This window comes from Panthera onca, chromosome B2 (assembly GCF_046562875.1).
Source record: "Panthera onca isolate mPanOnc1 chromosome B2, mPanOnc1 haplotype 2, whole genome shotgun sequence".
Classification (NCBI taxonomy): Eukaryota; Metazoa; Chordata; class Mammalia; order Carnivora; family Felidae; genus Panthera; species Panthera onca.
This window is the reverse complement of record NC_138343.1, coordinates 48,044,440-48,063,913: the sequence shown is the minus strand read 5'-3', so window position 1 is coordinate 48,063,913 and position 19,474 is coordinate 48,044,440. Positions and strand designations below refer to the sequence as shown.

The 19,474-nt window shown below is 35.3% G+C and overlaps 1 protein-coding gene across 8 annotated transcripts in view; it reads left to right on the top strand.

Annotated features, from left to right (window-relative positions):
- Positions 1-19,474, top strand: part of LOC132667179 (uncharacterized) — a 322,994-nt gene that overhangs the window by 22,332 nt on the left and 281,188 nt on the right. For all 8 annotated transcript variants that reach the window (XR_009605024.3, XR_009605025.3, XM_078446429.2 and 5 more), the window contains exons 3-4: positions 7,798-7,892; positions 8,338-8,452. The gene's annotated coding sequence lies outside the window, so the exon portion shown is untranslated. The remainder of the gene's footprint in view (positions 1-7,797; positions 7,893-8,337; positions 8,453-19,474) is intronic.

Here is a 19,474-nt window from a genome sequence, read left to right as displayed (position 1 = left end):
TTTAATGATCATAAACAAATAACTGGATGAGATATTTATTATTATTATTTATTTTTGGCTTGGGTTTCCAAATTTATAGTCAAAACTAGAAAATTGGAAAACCACATCCATCTTGCACCATTATTCTTGCTTTTTCCTACTGGTGAACAATCTTCCCTAGTTCTCCATTCCTTTAATTGGTCCTTGGAGAGTCCTCTCAAACCTCTACAATGACATTCAGTGAACATTTCTGAGTGGTGCCAAGCCAGAATCTCTGTGATAGCTCACAAATTACAGATTGAACTAAAGCTGTATTACTTCCTTTTCCGATGTTTAATGCATGAGTTTTCTTATTTGGTATGGCTAAGCTGATGACATACATTCTTTTTTTTTCTTCTTAAAGCTTCATGAATTTCTGTGAATATGGTTTAAAATGTATTCTTTAAAAATGATTACACGGCAAACCTTTCCTCCTATTGTTTCCTCTGCACATGGTTTGAAGCCAAATGATTACGCATGAACGGTACATTTCTGAAAAAGTAGAAATAGTCTGTGGAGATGGATTTAAGATACTTAAAAGTCAGACTCTACTTTGACAGTTCTACATAAAGAAAAGTGAGTTTTAGAATACCTGCAGATCTTGTCAACATCTCATAAATGAGATGAAAGGCATATTTTGGTGGTTATAGTACATCAGCTTCAAAATATTTTCAGTATTGACCAGATAAGCTTTAGGTGTAGGAGAAAATTATAATAAGTTCTTTGATATAGAGGGGAAAATTTTCAGAATTTACTCATGGGCAATTTTTGTCTTCTGTTTCCCTACATTTCAAAATGGAGTGTATCGTGCATAAAATGCAATAAATGTTACTTTGAAAACATTTATTGAGTCATTAAGTACTTCACTTCCATCTCCCCTATATTCCTTCCTTCCTTCCTTCCTTCCTTCCTTCCTTCCTTCCTTCCTTCCTTCGTACATAACATTTTCAGACATAATGTGATGTGCAGTAATTTTTATGTTTACTGCTTTTCTCTAGTGATTAGAATGAAAGCTCCAGGAGGTCAGGGATTTGGTCTAATTGTGTTCACCTCTGTATCCCCAGCATCCAAAACCTAGGCTCAGGAAAAGGTGAGGTCAGCACTATCTAAACAACACACAAAGATTTTCCATTGGAAAAGAGGATTTTTTTTTTTCCAGGAAGTAAGAGCTGCTAACAGTCTAGTATATTTGACTTACTGCTTTCTTAAACCCTCAAGCTAAGACATACATATTGCACACATACAGTTGCACCTGTGTGCTTTTTGCCATTTATGATTTTAAGAGCCATCTCAGATTGCAACTAAAATATACTCACTCCTCCCCAGTGGGAGACACGTGTCACTTCTTGCTACTGCATCTAGTCCCAATTCCAGATGATGTGTTTTCCTGGAGGTTGGGTCCAGATTTGGCTCCACATGATTTGACAATGAATCAATTACAAATTTCACTGTCTCTAACACTCTCCTGGGCAGGAAAAACGAGGAATCTCTGCCTTGGCAGGGGAGATGGTTTCTTGGTGAACCCAGCAGAAGCCTCTGCCTTGTTCATTGTTTTCCATAACCACCACTGAAGTAGACAGAGAGCGATTTTTATTCTAGAAGCTGCACCACTTGAACCTCTTATCCTCTGTAAGTGTGGTTTGTTGCAGACAGCAGGTAAAGAATTCTTTGCCTTGCTACTTTATTGAATTTCTTTTCCACGCTGTCAGCTATTCACCAATCTTGGTGTTCTTAAACAGTCATGGTCCTTGAATGTAGACATCCATCAAAATCTTCACTTTTGCCTCCCTTTGTGGTTTCCATTCTTTAGCAACTGGTTTCAGAACTCTGTCCATTTCCCCAACCCTCCTAACATTGGCTTTAGTCTGTGCCTGGTCCTTAGATCCATAGGAAAGAACAAGGTTATAGCTCCTGTCCTTAAGCTTCTTCTCTGTAGACAGTGTTTATAATGTAGATAATTAGTACTGCAGTCAGGCTGGAGAACATTGCAGAAGAATTTTGGAGGGACCTGTCAGATCATGCTCCCCCATTGCACTGAGCCATAGCACAGCTTAATTTTCCCCACATACTCCGCTTCTACATAGAACTTCGTTTGTGCTTACACTTTATTTGGCTTGAAATTGTCTACCGGCTTTTGCAAATTCTGAAAAATGCATGATTAATAAGACCCACAGGAGTCTTGAATTTCTTGGTCTAGGTGAAAAAGATTTCTTGTAACAAAGATTCTTGTTGTTTACCTTCTCTCTTTTCTAATTTTTTTAATGCTTATTTTTTATTTATGAGTAAGAGAGAGAGGGACAGAGCGCAAGCAGGAAAGGGGCAGAGAGAGAGGGAGACACAGAATCTGAAACAGGCTCCAGGTTCTGAGCTGTCAGCACAGAGCCTGACGCAGAGCTTGAACTCATAAACTGGGAGATCATGACCTGAGCTGAAGTCAGACGCTTAACTTACTGAGCCACCCAAGTCCCCCTAAACTTCTCTCTTTTCAAAGGATACTGTATCAGTCTGAAGAGTCTCTTTTTGACACCACCTTATTTCAATAAGCCAGCACAATTTAACTTCAAGATATTTTTCTACCAAATTGCTCAAATCTCCAGTCTAGGTATGAGCATGAGTTACAAGATACAAAATTTTATAAAATATCTGGAGATAAGATTCTCCCTAAGCTAATTATGCTTCTTCTGGGCTTAGTAAAAGAAGGAAAACATCATAATTTTGTTAATGAAACAACTAGCCCGGCAAAAATTGTAAAATGAAAACTACAGATTATTAATGCCAAATGTATAACTCAGAAATTAGCAAACAGATTCCAAGAGCACTAAAAATGTATAATGATCAAGTGGAGTTTACTTCAGGAATACAAGGGCAGTTCAATAATAGGAGTGCCATTAATATAAGTTAACAAATTATTAATAGAGCTAAGGAGAAAAACACTTTATCACTTGACGAGAAAAAAATTTGACAAAATTCAACAGTTTTTCATATTAAAAATACACAATCAATTATAAATTGGAAGTTACTACCTTAACCTGATTGTATATCTAAATTGACATTTATCCATATATACCTTAGCCCTAGGTAGTCAGCATCTTTGTTAATGGGAAAATACTAGCAGCCTCTTCTCTCTGCTGAAGTTAGGAAAAAGACAAGGATGGCTGCTGTGTATTATTTAATACAATATTACTCAATAAACTTAGATAAGAAAAAGCAAGTAGAAGCATAAAAATGTGAAACAAGGAAATAAAACTTTTTTCTACATAGGAATAGAATTACTTATTTGGAAAAGCAAAAAGAATTGAGGGAAACACTACTACAAATAATTAGTCAAAAATATCATTCAGCAATCAATAGCCTACATATATTCAAATAATAACCAGTTAGAGTAAATAGTGAAAAAATCGACTCCATTTACAATGGCGAACATAAAACATCTAGGCAGAAACTTAACAAGAAATCGGTAAAAGCTATTCCAGAAAACTATAACATATTCCTAAAAGGCCTAAAAAGTAGAGTTGAAGGAATGGAAAGTTATCTCTTCTTTCTAGGTAAGAAGCTCAAAACATCGCAAGGAAATTCATTCTTGTTAATTTATAAAGATGAAGCAAATAGAAAAAAAAATGACATAATTTTGTTATTGCTTCTTTACTTTGATGGGCAAATCTATTTAAAGCTTTATTTGGGAAAATAAATAGGCAAGAGTAACTCGTTACCATAAAGGAGAAAGGCAATTTGGGGAGGAATACTAAACATACCATATATTAAACAGTAAAAAAAGAAAATTTGAGTAATTAAAACACTGTAATATTGATGCTTGATGAAAACCAATGGAGCAGGATAAAAAATTACACAGGGAAATTTAATGATAGATGTGGAATCTGAAATAAGTTGGGGCAACTAGATAAAGCATATGGAAAAGATTAAAATTCGTTTTATTCTTCATATTGCACACTGAAATTAATTCCAAAAGAAAGATCTAAAGGTTAAAAAAGGACAATCTGGAAGAAACCTTAGACAAAATCCATTAAGTGGGAAAAACTTCCCTATCTATGACTTGAAACATAGAAACTATTGAGAGAAGACTGACACATTTATGTGCCTACATGCAAAAACCATTTTGCATAGCAAAACAACAACAAGCAAGCAAACATCTAAGCAAAACAGAAAGGCATAAATATTTGCATCTTATAACATAGACAAAGGGCAATTATCCTGGCATAAAAATACTTCTGAAAACTGAGAAGGCCAAAAATTTAACAGAAAAATGGGTGAAACAGAAAACTCATAAAGGTGCAAATGGCATTAAATATATGAAAAGATGCTTACTGTTGCTCATAAGAGAAATACAAATGAAAACTACAATGACATATGATATCCAAAAGTTTGAGAACACACTCTGTCGGCAAAGATGTGGGGAAATGGGCACTTTCATATATTCCTGAAGGGAATACAAAATTACATATGCATTAACCCAGTGACCAAGAAGTTACTTCTAAAAATTTATCTCACAGATAAACTGGCAAAACAAAACAAAACAAAAAAAGGAAAAAAAAAATGTATGTTCAAGGCTATTCATTGCCACAGTATTTGTATAGCAAAAGACTGGAAACAACCCAAATGTCCATTAATAAGGGACTGCTAAAAAAATATGGCACATTCACACAAAAGAGTACGCTAAAAGCTGTAAAAAGGAACGGGAAAGATTATTTTATTTTTTAATTTATTTTGAGAGAGAAATAGAGAGCAAGTGGGGGAGGGGCAGAGAGAGAGGGAGACAGAATCTTTAGTAGGCTCTGTGCCCTCAGCACAGAGCCCAGTGCAGCGTTGGAACTCACAAACCGTGAGATAATGACATGAGCCAAAAAATCGACTGAGCCACTCAGGTGCCCCAAGATTTCCACATCCTATTATGGAGTGAGTGACAGAATATATAGTGTCATAAAAAAAAAAAATGCAACGTGAGAATAGTGTGTATAGAAGGTTTCCTTTTGTGTAGTAAAGGGGTAGGGTATGTGCTGTAAATACTCTAATATGACCCTAAAGACTGTAGTATGACCTTGCATCTGGTATTCATGCCCTTGGGTGATACTCTTGAATGTTGGTGAGAACTTGTTTGCAGCCCGTATTATATGACAAAGGTGATGAGTTGTCACTTCTATGATTATATTATTTTTCTTTACCTTATTAATGTGTGGGGATCCTTTATGTTTTCTGGATTACACCTATACTTTTTATTCTCTTAATTTTATTCTTTTTGATGAACAGACGTTTTTAATTTTAAGGAAGTCCAACTTGTTAATCTTTTCTTTAATGGTTAGGTTTTGTGTGTGTGTGCATGTGTGTGTATTGATTGATTGAGTACCTGAGTGTATGCTTTTATTTTTATTTTATTTTTATTTTTTAAAAGGTTTTATTTTTAAGTGATCTCTATACCCAATGTGGGGCTTGAACCAACAACTCTGAGATCAAGAGATGCACGCTTCACTGACTGAGCCAGCCAGGCACCCCTGTGTGTGTTCTTTTAAAGAAATCTTTGTATATGTGAAGGTTATGAATATATTCTCTTATATTTTATTCCAGAAGTTTATATTTTAACTTTCACATTTAAGTTCGTGAACCTTTTCAAACTAAGTTTTGTGTATGATATAGATTCCCATGTGCCAGAGCCATGAATGGAATGCATCATACTTTCCCGATAGAACTGAAACAATCTCCTAACTGGTTTCTTTGCCTCTAGTTTTGCCTCCTATAGAGTCAGTTCTTCATGTAGCAACCAGGGTGATTTTTAAAAACTGTGCTCAAACCTAATAATTTCCCATCACACTATAAATAAAATTAAAGAATCCCGCGACAAACAAGAATCCATGTTACCTGGTTCATGCACAAACCGTCTCCATATCTGACCTCATGTTCCGTCACTCTATCACTCATGCTGCTATACTCATACACACACTGGTCCCTTGCTGTTTCTTGAACTCTCCAAGGCCTTTGTTTTTTTATTTTACTATTTTTTAAAATTTTTATTTGAGAGAGAGCGCGCGAGCAGGGAAGAAGGGCAGAAGGAAAGAGAATCTTAAGCAGGCTTCGTGCTAAGCATGGAGCACCATGTGGGGCTCGATTCCACAACCCCAGGCTCATGACCTGAACCAAAATCACATGGTGGAGGCTCAACCGACTGAGCCACCCAGGCGCCCCTCCAAGACCTTTAACCTAGTGTTTCCTGTTACTCAAAATGCCTATCTCCAGATATAACTCACTATACTACAGCACCTCCAATGCCATATCCCAGACAGGCCTCCTCGGAATCATTGTTCTAAGTGGTCTGTAAGAGTACTGTTTTTCTATTGCTGTGCTGCTTTATTTTTCCTCATGGTACATTTCATTACCTGACACTATACTTGTTTGTTTATTGGCTGACTCTGTAGTCTGGCAACGGGTCAGTATGTATATGACTACAGCAGCATGAAAAAAAAAATTGGGTTCAAATCTTGATTTCATTATGTACCAGTGCTGTGATCTTTGAGACTCTCTGAGCCTCAGTTTCACTGTAAAATATCAGTGCCTTGCTGATATTTGTTAAATGAGTTATTAAATGCATGGAAAAATAAAAGTTGATGCCAATGATGTAGAAAGACATAAAAGGATGCAGAGAGAAGAGGGGGTTTGAAAATATACTTCTCTCTTTCGTTTTAACTTTTAATTAAATTTGTATTGTGATACTGTGCTTCTGACATGTACCTTTGCTGTTATTCATTAACAAAATGCAAAAAAAAAAAAAAAAATTGGGTTCAAATCTTGATTCCATTTTGTACCAGGGATGTGATCTTTGAGAGTCTCTAAGCCTCAGTTCCTGTAAAATGGGAATTAAAAATACCTGCTTTGCTGTGTCATTATTGTCAGCATTATAAACTATCCATGTAAAATGCCTACTCAAAGGTATACATGTAGGATTCCAAAAATGGTAACTATAATTATTATTATTATATAATTTCCTCTTTCTAAATTAAATGAGGGTATTGTTAATTAAAAAAAAAAATCTCTTGGTATACTTCATAGTCACCAGTGGAATTTTTGCATATATGAAGAGCACAATAAATGTTTTTGAAAAAATGAACAGATGCAGACAGGCTCTTAAGAACTAAAATCCAACAAGAGTCTATTTTCTTCTTTCTCTCTGTATTTACATTGATTTAATCTGATTTACATAATATTAATCTGTCGTTGGGCTAATTCATTAGAAAAATCTCTGGAGGAAAAAAATCCCCATTTTACAGTCTCTTAGTCCTTACAAAATATTTTTGACTTTTTATTTCTTCTCTAACTTCAGAGCTAGACCTTTTTGATTCTTTGGTATGCACAATTGTATATTTTAATGATTTTTTTCAATAGGCAAAATACTTCTCCCTCTTCCCTTTTCACTTCTAAAACCTCACAAGCTGTTAAAATGTCCATCCCTTCTGCTCCATTTCCTCACCAAAATCCTATCACATACCATATGAATTTTTAACCCTAACACCTGTCTACCCACATGGTTCCAGAGGGGTAAATTAAAAACAACAACAACAATAAAGCTCATACATATCCCTACGCAACTAGTCTACAAAGTCTATAAAACAGTTTGTCAACAATGATTACCTAACCACAGGGACCAGAAGAATCCAAATTATAGGTATAAAGGTCACCCCTTTTCCACTTTCCTTAGTTCCTGACCAATGATTGTGTTACTCGTAAATTTGTATGGCTTCAAAACCCTTGGATTTATGGCTTTTGTCTCATTACCAGGTGCCAAGCAGTCCTCCAGGCTGCAGAGAAAGCTGTTCTGTGAGATCTGCTTCCGCTTTAGGGTGTGGTGGATAGCAGAAAAGAACAGGAAGGAAGTATGTGACTGCCAATTTTAATTTAATTCATTAATTACACAAATGCTTGATATTCACAATTTACTTAATCTTATATTGAATGTGGGTAGGGAAACCTTTCACAAAAGCTTCTGTATGAAGCTGTAGCCCTGTGAATATTTGGATTTCTATATACTGGAAGTCAGTTAATGCTTCTGAAGGGTACTTGGAATGATTGACAAGCTTCTTCCCCAAGCATCCTTTATGATCCTGTGCCTCCTCACATTAACCTCTTATTTATTTATTTGTTCGTTCATTCATTCATTCATTCATTCATTCATCTGATGATCCAGTTGGGAACCAAGGGGAATTATGTGTAAGAGCAGCCCACTGTGGCAAGGAGTATTACACTGTTCAGAACTGCTGGTGGTATATGGTGACATAGAAAACTAGACTGATTTTTAGTTGGTTTTATTGTTGTTTTAAGATTTTCAACAGACAACAGAATCTCTTACGGCTGGCACCCAGAGCGTACCATTTGCATCCCTTTCCTGACACACTACTGATAGCTTGGCACAGTTGATGTCTGAAGAGATACTGAGGTATGTTTTCGGGAGTTTGATTCGGTAATTAGAAGATGACTATTTTGATGGAAAGAAGAGAAAGATCTATCATAATCTTATTCTATGTTAAGTATTTTATTTAGGGAATTTCATTTAGCTGGGGTGGGGTTATTCCTCTTTTTTTCTTTTTTCTTCTTCTTGTTTGGACAAGTTTCATGCTTAAGGATTTTGCTGGTAGGGCATAGGAGTCAATTTATGAATTATTTAAGCAGCCTGGTTTATACTTTACCCCCTGCTTTAAAGGTCACCAAGAAAGTAAAATAAAAACAATAAATTTGGCAGAAGGGCTTTTTATGTGAGAAGAATACTTTTTATCATTCAATATAATATTAACGAGGCCAAGTTGGGGATTCTAAATCAACAATATTGTAATTTATAGTCACAGAGCACAGCTCAGTTTCAATCTTGATTCTTTATCTTGAGAAAACATGCCCTCTTTTGTAAGGTGTTCTGGGGCTATAATGTGTGCAGATACCATTGATTCTATTATCAATTTGGAAAAACAACTCAAAAGCCATGTCTTGTCCAGTGATGTACCACATTTTGTTGTATCTAAAATGCCTTTGATTATTAAGATGACCCTTCATGTCATGTATCATAAAGAAAGAAAAAATATGCCAACTATGTATGATACAATGCTTCCTTATTTCTTAAATATTTATTTTATATGTATTGAAAACAGTTTTTGATATCTATTTAGACACAAATTTTACATTTTATCACACTTGGGCATGCAAATAAAGGAGAAATATAAGTAAAATGAATTGTTCAAGATGCTCTTAAACTTTTTTCATAGTCTATTCCATTTGGAGTCACTTTTAAACTTAGAGTTTCAATATCTGTATTTTTCTAAAAAATACTGTCTTGTGTGTTATTAAGAGTTTTGGTGACTTAGTCTTTCTTAAAATAATATCTTACTATTATTGTTAGGATTTTTTTTTCAAGCTAGAGATACCCATTCTTCAAATTTTGATAATGGTGCTCTTTTCGTCTTATTGAAAAATGTTGAATAAGCAGAAGCAATGATAGCTGCATCATGACTGCTAACTTTACAACGGGAATTGTAAGATAAATTGTACGATCTACTATAAAATGAATTCCAATTGCAAGTGTTTTAAAATCAATAAGATGTGCTATATCTTAGTTGATTAGAATCTCACCCAATTAGCTTCCTGGTAAACCAGCAAAATAAGAAAATCTTTATGGTGGTAGTGTAGGGTAGTATAGGATACCGACTAAAGAGTATGAGACTTGAGATAAGAAAGGCCTACTTTTTCTCTATTATTGTGTAAACTTGGGCAATGACAATCTACCAGAGTTTCAGTTTCCCCATAAGTAAAGGGAAGATAATATTACCTCAACTTTATTATAAGGATTAAATGAGATACTGTATGTCACAGTACTCAGTGTGACTCTTAGAAAATAAGTATTCAATAAATGGTAGCAGTGATGATGAGGATGATGATTTGATCTGCAAGAGACACATTTGTTATGCAAAAACTCAATCTTAAGGTTATAGAACAAAAAAGCAAGAAGGGACTTTTTGCAAAGTTACCTTTGAGCATGTGTGTTAATCTTGGCCATTAATCAGAGTATCTGACTACATCAGACATAACAAAACTTGAACAACTTATTACCAGCAGATCCTCACTGCAAGAAATATTGTAGCAAGTTCTTCAGGCAGAAGGGAAATGGTATCAGATGGAAATATGGAAAAAGGAATGAAGAATATCAGGAATGATAGCAACATGAATGAACACAAATTATTTTCTTGTTATTTAAGTCACCTTAAAGTATGACTATTTTAATATAAATAATCACAATGTTGTATGGGGTTATAACATGTCAAAGTAAAATGTGTGACAGCCATAACATACGGTTGGGAATGGAAACGTAAGAGGGATATTTGAAGTTTCTTACGTTATATAAGGTGTATTATCACTTGAAAGTAGACTATGATAAGTTATGGATGTATAACGACATAAATATTTAAAGTCACACATAACATGATAAAATGTGGCAAAAAAACCAACAAAGAAGATAAAACAGAACTATAAAAAACCTCAAATAATCCAAAAGGAGGCCGGAAAAGAGGAAAATGGGGAGAAAAACAGATTGGGGAATTAGAAAACAAAAAGCAAGATGACAGATTAAACCTATTAATAATCACATTAAATATAAATACGGTCAATTAAAAGGTAGAAATGGTCAGATTGAAAAAAATAAACAAGACCTAACAATATGCTGTATACAATAAAGACACTTCAAACATAAAGACACAGCCAATTTGCAAATGAAGGTTAGATGAAGATATAACATGGAAACAGTAATTAGAAAACAACAACCCCAAGTGGCTATATTAATATCAAAAGAAGTAGTTTTCAGAGCAAAGATTATTACCAGTGATAAAGAAGTCATTTCATAACGATAAAGAAGTCTTCTCATTAAGAGGATATAACAATCCTACATGTTTATATACCTAATAACAGAACTATAAACACTAATAAAACTGAAAAAAAAAATCAGTTATAGAGATTTCACATTCCCCTTACAATAACTGACAAAACAAATAGAAAATCAGTATGATTAGAGAAGATTTGGACACTATCAACCAATTTGATCCAATCAATATTTGTTGAACAGTGTATCTAACAATAGAAGTATACTTTTTTTTTTAATTTTTTTTTTAACGTTTATTTATTTTTGAGACAGAGAGAGACAGAGCATGAACAGGGGAGGAGCAGAGAGGGAGGGAGACACAGAATCTGAAACAGGCTCCAGGCTCTGAGCTGTCAGCACAGAGCCTGACGCGGGGCTCGAACTCATGGACCGTGAGATCATGACCTGAGCCGAAGTCGGACACTTAACCGACCAAGCCACCCAGGCGCCCCAGAAGTATACTTTTAAACTGCACACAAAATATTTACCAGGGTAGATCATAGGTGGGTCATAAAACACGTTCAAATAAATTTAGAAGTATTTGAGTCATACAAAATATGTTGTGACAAGAGTATTAAATTAGAAATTAATAACAGAAAATCTCTGGAATATAACCAAAGATTTGGAAATCAAATGACATACTTTAAAAAAAAAAAATGTTTTATCGGGCGCCTGGGTGGCTCAGTCGGTTGAGCATCCATCTTCGGCTGAGGTCATGATCTCGCAGCTCTCCTGAGTTCGAGCCCCCGTCTGGCTCTGTGTTGACAGCTCAGAGCCTGGAGCCTGGTTCGGATTCTGTGTCTCCCTCTCTCTCTGCCCCTAACCCACTTGCATTCTGTCTCTGTCCCTCTCAAAAACATTTTTTTTAATGTTTATTTATTTATTTTGAGAGAGAGAGTGAGAGAGAGAGACTGCAAGCAGGGGAGGGGCAGAAAGAGGGAGAAAGAGAATCCTAAGCAGGCTCAGCACTGTCAGTACACAGTTGGACACAGGGCTTGATCTCAGGAACCACAAGATCATGACCTGAACCGAAATCAAGAGTTAAACGCTTAACTGACTGAGCCACACAGGTGCCCCTCAAACACCACACTGTTAAATAACCCATGGGTCAAAGAAGAAATCTAAAGGAAAATTGATATATTGTAGTGAGAGAAAACAAAAGCACCAAGTAAGGAATTTGTGAGATACTGTTAAAGCAGTACTTCAAGGAGTAATTATAGCATTAAACACTTATATTAGAAAAGAAGAAAGGTCTCTGCTTCTGATTCTGTGTCTCCCTCTCTGCCCCTCCCTAGCTCATGCTCGCACTCTCTCTGTCAAAAATATATAATAAAAAAAAAAAAAAGAAAAGAAAAGAAGAAAGGTCTCAAACCAATGACCTGAGCTTCCACCTTTAAAAAAATTAGAAAAAGTGAGGCAAATATTAAATACAAAGAAAAGGTAAATATTAAAGATCAGAGTGGAAATCAATGAAATACATTACAGAAACACAGTAAATAACTGAAATTAAGAGTTGCTTTTTTGAGATCAATATAATTGAGAAACATCTGGACAGACTAATGAGAAGAAAACAGAAAAGACACAAATTACAAATATCAGAAATCTAAAAGATAATATCACTAAAGCTATACAGATATTACCAGAACAACAAGGGGATATTATCAACAACTCTGTCAATAACTTTGACATCTTTGATGAAGCTGACAAATTCTTTGGAATGTACAAACTACCAAAGCTTAGTCAAGAAGAAATAGATAACCTGAATATCTCTATACTTAAAGAGATTGAATTTTGAAGTTAAAAACTTTTCCACAAAGAAAACTGTAGGCCCAGATGACTTTACTGGTGAATGTTACTAAACATTTACTATCAATTCTAAGCACACTTTTCTATAAAATTGAAGAGAAGGAAATACTTCCCAACTCATTTCATGAGGCCAGCATTACCCTGATACCAAAACTAAACAAATATATAGGAAGTAAAGAAAACTACTGACCAAAATCTCTTGTGAACATAATGCAAGAATTCTAAACAAAATTTTAGTAAATTAAATTCAAGGATACATGAAAAGGATGATATATAATGAATAACAGGTCCAATTCCAGAATGCAAGGTTGGTTTAACATTTAAGATCAATCAATGGAATGCACCTTATTAACCAACAAAAGAGGAAATCCATTTGATTATCTCAATAGATACAGAAAAATATTTAATAAAATCTAATATCAGTCAGAACTCTTGGTAGATTAGGAATAGAAGGAAACTTTCACAACCTAATAAGCTCATCTATATGCATCCTAGAGCTAACATCATTCTTAATTATGAAAGGCTAAATGCTTTTCCCTTAAGATCATCAGCTTTCACTTCTTCTATTCAACATTTTACTGAGAATACTAATGGTGGAATAAGCTAAGAAAAGGCTTCTTCCATCTTGGGACTTCACCATCCCCTAGAGATATGCTGCCCAAGATTGTTACTAGTCTGCATGTGGTTACTGAGCATTTGAAATGTGAGACACTGTTGAACTAAGATGTACTGGAAGTGTGAAATACACATAGATTTTGGAAACTTAGAATTTTTAAAAAATGTAAAATATTAGTAGTTTTTAAATTACATGTGGAAATGTATATATTTTTACATATTTATACATATATTATATATAGATATACATATATATTAGGTTACATAAAAAACATTCTTAAAATTAATTTCACCTCTACTTTTAAACTTTGGGTGGCTACTAGAAAAGTTAAAATCCCATGTGACTTGTATTTCTGTTAGATTGCACTGTTCCAACGTTCTCTTGGATCTTCTATAGCTGGTTGGAAGATAAAAGAACCAGTGTAAACAATCATAAGTTTTTATGAGGCAGGCCTGAAAGAGATATATATCACTTCTGCTCAGAACTCAGTCTTCTGGCCAGAATGACCACATAAACTGTCTTTTCTGCATGTATTTGTGAACATATGTGTGAATAAATGTTTTGCTCTCCATGTCAGAGGCCAGCTCCTTAAATGTTAACATTTGGAATCTTTTCCTGCTGAGCCTTGAACAGTCACTTAAGCACATGGAGTCTCACTGAATACTTTTTGCCTGGTTTGAGTATCAGTGAAAACAAGGAGGCAGAGGTGAGTGCATCTGAATTGGGGGATACTGAAGATACTGACCTTACTAGAATGTGTGAATGTGCGTAGGTCAGGAGGTGGGGGTGGGGTAGGGAGGTGTGGCAAAATGAGGAATAATTGGAAACCTGACAGTGGAAGAAAATTTATGGAAGGCAAGGAATGCCAGGCAGAGGAATATAGACTTGATGCTATAGAATATAAAGCGATTTCATGATTGTGGTGCAGGGGAGGTGGTGAGATCATTATTTAAGAAATTTGATGCTGTGTGCCTGATATATTGGAGTGGGGAAAAGCTTTGAATCAGTGAGGCCTAATGGGAGAAGGCTATTGATGATGTATTGAGGTCAAGTCAGGTTTATTCCTAATATGTATTAGGAAGGAGGCAGGAAGAGAAAGTGCTGTGTTGCTAACCTGCTAAACTTTGCGGCTTCTCCTTTCTAAACAAAGACATCAACTCTGTTTTTTTTTTTGACACGGTATACAGCAGACTTCTGTTTGTTTATTCTTCACATGCAAATTGCCTCTTGTTTTCCAGCCAGTCTGCTCATTTCAAAGCCGACCAGGATAGGTGGGAGGCTTATGGCTTTGTAGCCCCAAATAACAAGGAAATGCTAAAGTTTCTTCATTTTTAGAAAAATTCCATGTGGTGTGCCATGAAATCAAGCTGTGTCTGTTTGGTGTCAGTCTCTTTTGTCATACCAATTGTTTCAGAACCTTCTTTCTACTGTAACGGGTAGTAGAAGTCCATACTCGTTCATGACTGAGAATGGAGTCTTCTTGGGGCCCTACAATGCCCCCGTGGGTCAGTGGGAGTGTAACAGTCGTAACAGTTAGTAACACTTGGATGTTAACTCACCTGCATTGTCTTAAAAAGAGAGATCTTTAATCTTTTGATGATGTCTAGAATGGAGACAGTGGAAAATGTGCCACTAATTTAGCAGTGGCAATCCTATGTATATGTGTGTGTATGTGTGTATATGTATGTGTGCATGCAGGTGCATGTGTGTGCACATTACTAAAGGATTTTCTACACTCCACAGTGGTTATAAATGAAGGCTAAGTAAGTCTAAGAGGTTATAAATGTAGACTTAATGTCTAACTATTGTTTGCAATATTGTGATCAGACAACCCTGTATTAAAGCATACAAATCAACCTGTGTTGTATGTCTTTGTTTTGTCTTTAAAACATCTTTAATACATTTAAATAGTATTTTCTGCTGTTATAAATGTATGGTATCTATTATGTCATTCTATCTTTGTATCAATCCTTTGAGGTAAGGAAAATACAATTTTTCTCATTTAACAGACTAAAGAAACCAGGATCCAAACAGAAAGCGGTTTACTCTGGTGTATACCATATGGTGATTGGTGGTGGAGCTGAGACTGTGGATGTGTATAATCTTGCTTCATCTCTAGGGGCAGATGAGAGGAAGCAGGTATAGTCAAATCCTAATTGGAATGTCATCCAGTTAATTGCGATGTGGGTGACTTGGTTTAGAATCATGGGGGATCACTGTTAAAAATCCATATTTCTGAGCCTAAGGAAGATGCTGAGTCACCATCCCCAGAAACAGTGCCGAGAATCTGTGCTACAGAAACTACCTCAGGTGATTTTATGTATACCTAAGTTTGAGAACTGGAAAGGAGGGTGCAGTTAGGCCTTGGAGCTTAAAAGTTCTAGATTTGAGGCACAGCTATTCTATTAAGCTATCTGCCAGTGAGCTTCAGTGTTCTTGTAATTAAAATATGGATAAAAACACATGCAATTATGGAAAATTTTTACCATACAAAAAGAAAAGTGGTGAAAAAAAGGGTATGTTAAAAAATGAGTGAGTAGAGGGACACCTGGATGGCTCAGTCAGTTGAGTGTCTGACTCTTGATTTGAACTCAGGTCATGCTCTCACAGTCGTGAGATCAAGTCCTTACAACCCTTTTATATTACCTGCATAAGACTAAAGAATGAAAATAAAAATTAGTAAAAATAAATATACTTTGAAAAATAACAGAAATTTGGCTATAGACCATGCAAATGTATTTGGCTAACTTCAGAACCCATGTGAAAACCATGGGCTCCAAGTTGAGAAGGAAACATAAAACTTATGAACTTCAGAGTTTAGGTTGTTTCTAACACAATATAATTCAGCTTGGTTAAATTTTTTTTTTTTTTTTTTGAAAATTCAATTCCCCTGGCAATCCTAGAAGCAGGACATGAATAACTTTCAAAAGAAAAAAATCTTTGTTGTTTGCATAGCACAGCTTTCCATTCAGCTGGAAAAAATTACTAAAATTTCCCTTGAAAAGCAGTGATTGAAATGTTCTAAAAAATTCAAAGAACTTTTTTGAAACTATCAGCTTCAAAACAAAATTTCTCAAGGTTTTTATAAAACCAAAATACCAAAACCCTGATGGGTGCTCTCTCATCTCGGGCCTGTGTGTCATCAGCTAATCTGATGCTCTGAATATTTTGGAAAAAGGAATTTTATGTACCATGGAGCCAGATTTTCCCAGTGTCTATCTTCATGCTGGGATTGGGCCAAAAAATTATGGAATCTTATTTATTTCTGTCAGGCAGAGAAGTTGATAAAAACAATAAACCTTTCTTGAACCCATATTTTGGGCCAGACACTGTAGCAAGTGCTTGGGAAATATGAAATGAATAAAACAAGATTCCTATCCTGTAAGCATCAGCAATTTCATATTTATAGTTTATAGAGAGGAAATTGAAATGCTGAGGAATTTATATCAGCAACTATCACTACTTTAGAATCCTTTTGGTACTCAAAGCATGGAGCTATCAACTTGATTTGGGGGATCTTTAAGAATGAAACATTTCCTGTAATATCCATTATACAAAGAGATGTTTGGTGAATGGTTTAGATTTGGTCACCCAGAGAATCAAGAATTTTGGATGCTTTTTGGTCCTGATGCTGATATCCCGTGTGAGTAAGGACCAGCCTTTTTGATATTTCGCCCGAACTTCAGAAAGAGAAATTACTTAGAGAACATTTAAATCATTTTGGGATGTATTTTTGCAGAACCAGATGGCTACCTTGATGTTCAAGAGATAGACCAATGAGGGGAATTGGTTTTATTGATTGATTGCATGATCGATGAAAGTTGAGAAAATTGATTTAGAAAACAAAGTACACAGAAGTGGGAGAAATATTACTTTGAATATTCTGAGTGAGAGAGCAACGCATTTGGAAAAAAGTTCTAATCAAAGGTGCTAGGTTAATCACTACCCTACTTGTTCTGCCTGTGAAAATTTTTTCAAGTATAAATTAATTCTTCAAATCTGCATTTCAGTGTCACCATGGCTCCTTTTATACCATACTTGTTAAGGGTAGCGAGTAAACATTTGCACAGCTAATGACAGACAAACCCAACTCAGAAACAGATAACACAACCTGGCCTTGAAACCAAGAGACAGAGTGGAGATGTGACGTGTCCATAAAATGCCATAGCTCTGTTTCTACTGCTGTTAAGGGATATGTGTGCCATAACTACTTTACAGGGGTACTGGAGAGACTTTAATAAATGAGGGAAAGTTCTTTGAAAAATGTGAGCATCACATGCAGACTTCGTCTATTACTGTGAAGTCCTTAAAAATTGGTATTACATTTAAAATTTCTCTGAAGTTGCATCGTTAATCTATGGTAGCTGTATTTCAAGGGGGGATTTTACCAACAGTGGAATCAATGAACTAAAAGCATTAAATAAAATTTTCCTCCCATAAAGCCAAATTTCAATTAGACCCTATGAAGAATTGTTCATTAATTGATTTCCAAACCAAGTTGGGCTTGGCTTCAAGGGTCTAAGCAGGTTCTATGAAATATTATTTCTTCAAGTTACTTTGGAATCAAGGTTCCAAAACTTTAGAAAACAATGGTATGCTTTCTTTAAAAATTCACAGTGAGAATAAAAATATTACTGACTCTGAGAAGTCCTGCAAAGAAAAAAGCCATTGTGTTTATTTTTGTTGAACTGCATTTCTTACAATTAGTTGAGAGGAAACCCCTCTCACTTTTGTCTGGCAGAGGGTAACATCTATTCATATCTGTTTTTTTTTTTTTTTTAAGTTGGATATAGGCTCATGCAGGGAGTTTTAAAAAGTTAATTAAGGTCAAATACTTTAGGCTTAGGAATTAATTACTTAAGCAACCTTGTATGGACATCTTTTTCTCAAATAATAATTATCACCATTCCACAGGGTTTATGGTATACAGAGCACACTCCCAGGAATACCGGTCTCAGGGAATGATAAACTCTGTCTATTCCAGAAATGGGGTTTGCTGAAGCTCTATGGAGACCCTCAGTGATGATTGCATTTGGTTTATAAATAGTATCCATCAGAAGCAGCTTCTGTCTAGGAACCCTACCAATCATCTTTTTTTTTCTCCCCCTCAAATTTAAAACACAGCTAGTTTGGGATAAGACCTTTATTGAGCTTATCCACTGGAGTGGAAATAATGGTTTTTGTTTGTTTGTTTGTTTCTTCTCAAAGCAATCATCCTATTTTCAGTTACCTGTTGAATCAATGCTAACCACAGTAGGAGGCAGATCAAGGGGCAGAATGTTAATTTCTTTGGTTATTTGTAAATACAACATTCTTTTTACATTTTCCTCTCCATTAGTTTTTGCCTACTGGATACTTTTGAAGCCTTGTTATCTTGTCTTTCATTCATTCAACAGATATTTGAGCACCTATTTTATGCTTGGAACCATGCTAACTGGTGATATAAGAGATAAATAAGATGTGATCCCTGCCTGGAAGGCCTGTGGATACAACAGTGAATAAGAACAATATTTGCTTTGCTCTCAGGGAGCTTCTTGTCTGCTTTTAGGGTTCTGGTCCATCTGCCTGGCTTCTCTCCCATTGCAAGCTCTGACACTTTTATCCATTCCTCAACTGTGATTTACATAATTGATTTCTGACTTTCAAATATTTTGTGCTGCACAGTTGGTTGCTGACGCCCAGCTTGGCATTGACAACTAATTTCTCAGGACTTTCTCTAAACCCAGGGTACTCTGAAACAGGCCAATGGGGGCCTCAGTCTTGCCTCAAGGCTTTCAATCTGTCCTGGCTGCACAACTACCACAAGTGGAATGAGGAAATGTTTAAAGGTTATATAACTCCATCAAACAAGTTTTTGGAATCTATCTTCTTCATCTTGTCAAACAGGCTGAATATCTATCTAAGATGATTTAGGAGTGCCAATGTGAAATTTTTGGTGGGTTTTTGAGCACAGAAAATATTTTGATGTTTCCTTAGTCTTTTAAATTAATACTAAATTTATTACAGTATTAAACTCAAAATCTTATTTTACTGAAGCTTTTTGATTTTCATATGTAGTAAATTTTAGCAATTATTTTCAAGAGGGCTTTTGATCAATGTTCAATCGACTTAGAACAGAATAAACACATTTGATAATCAGT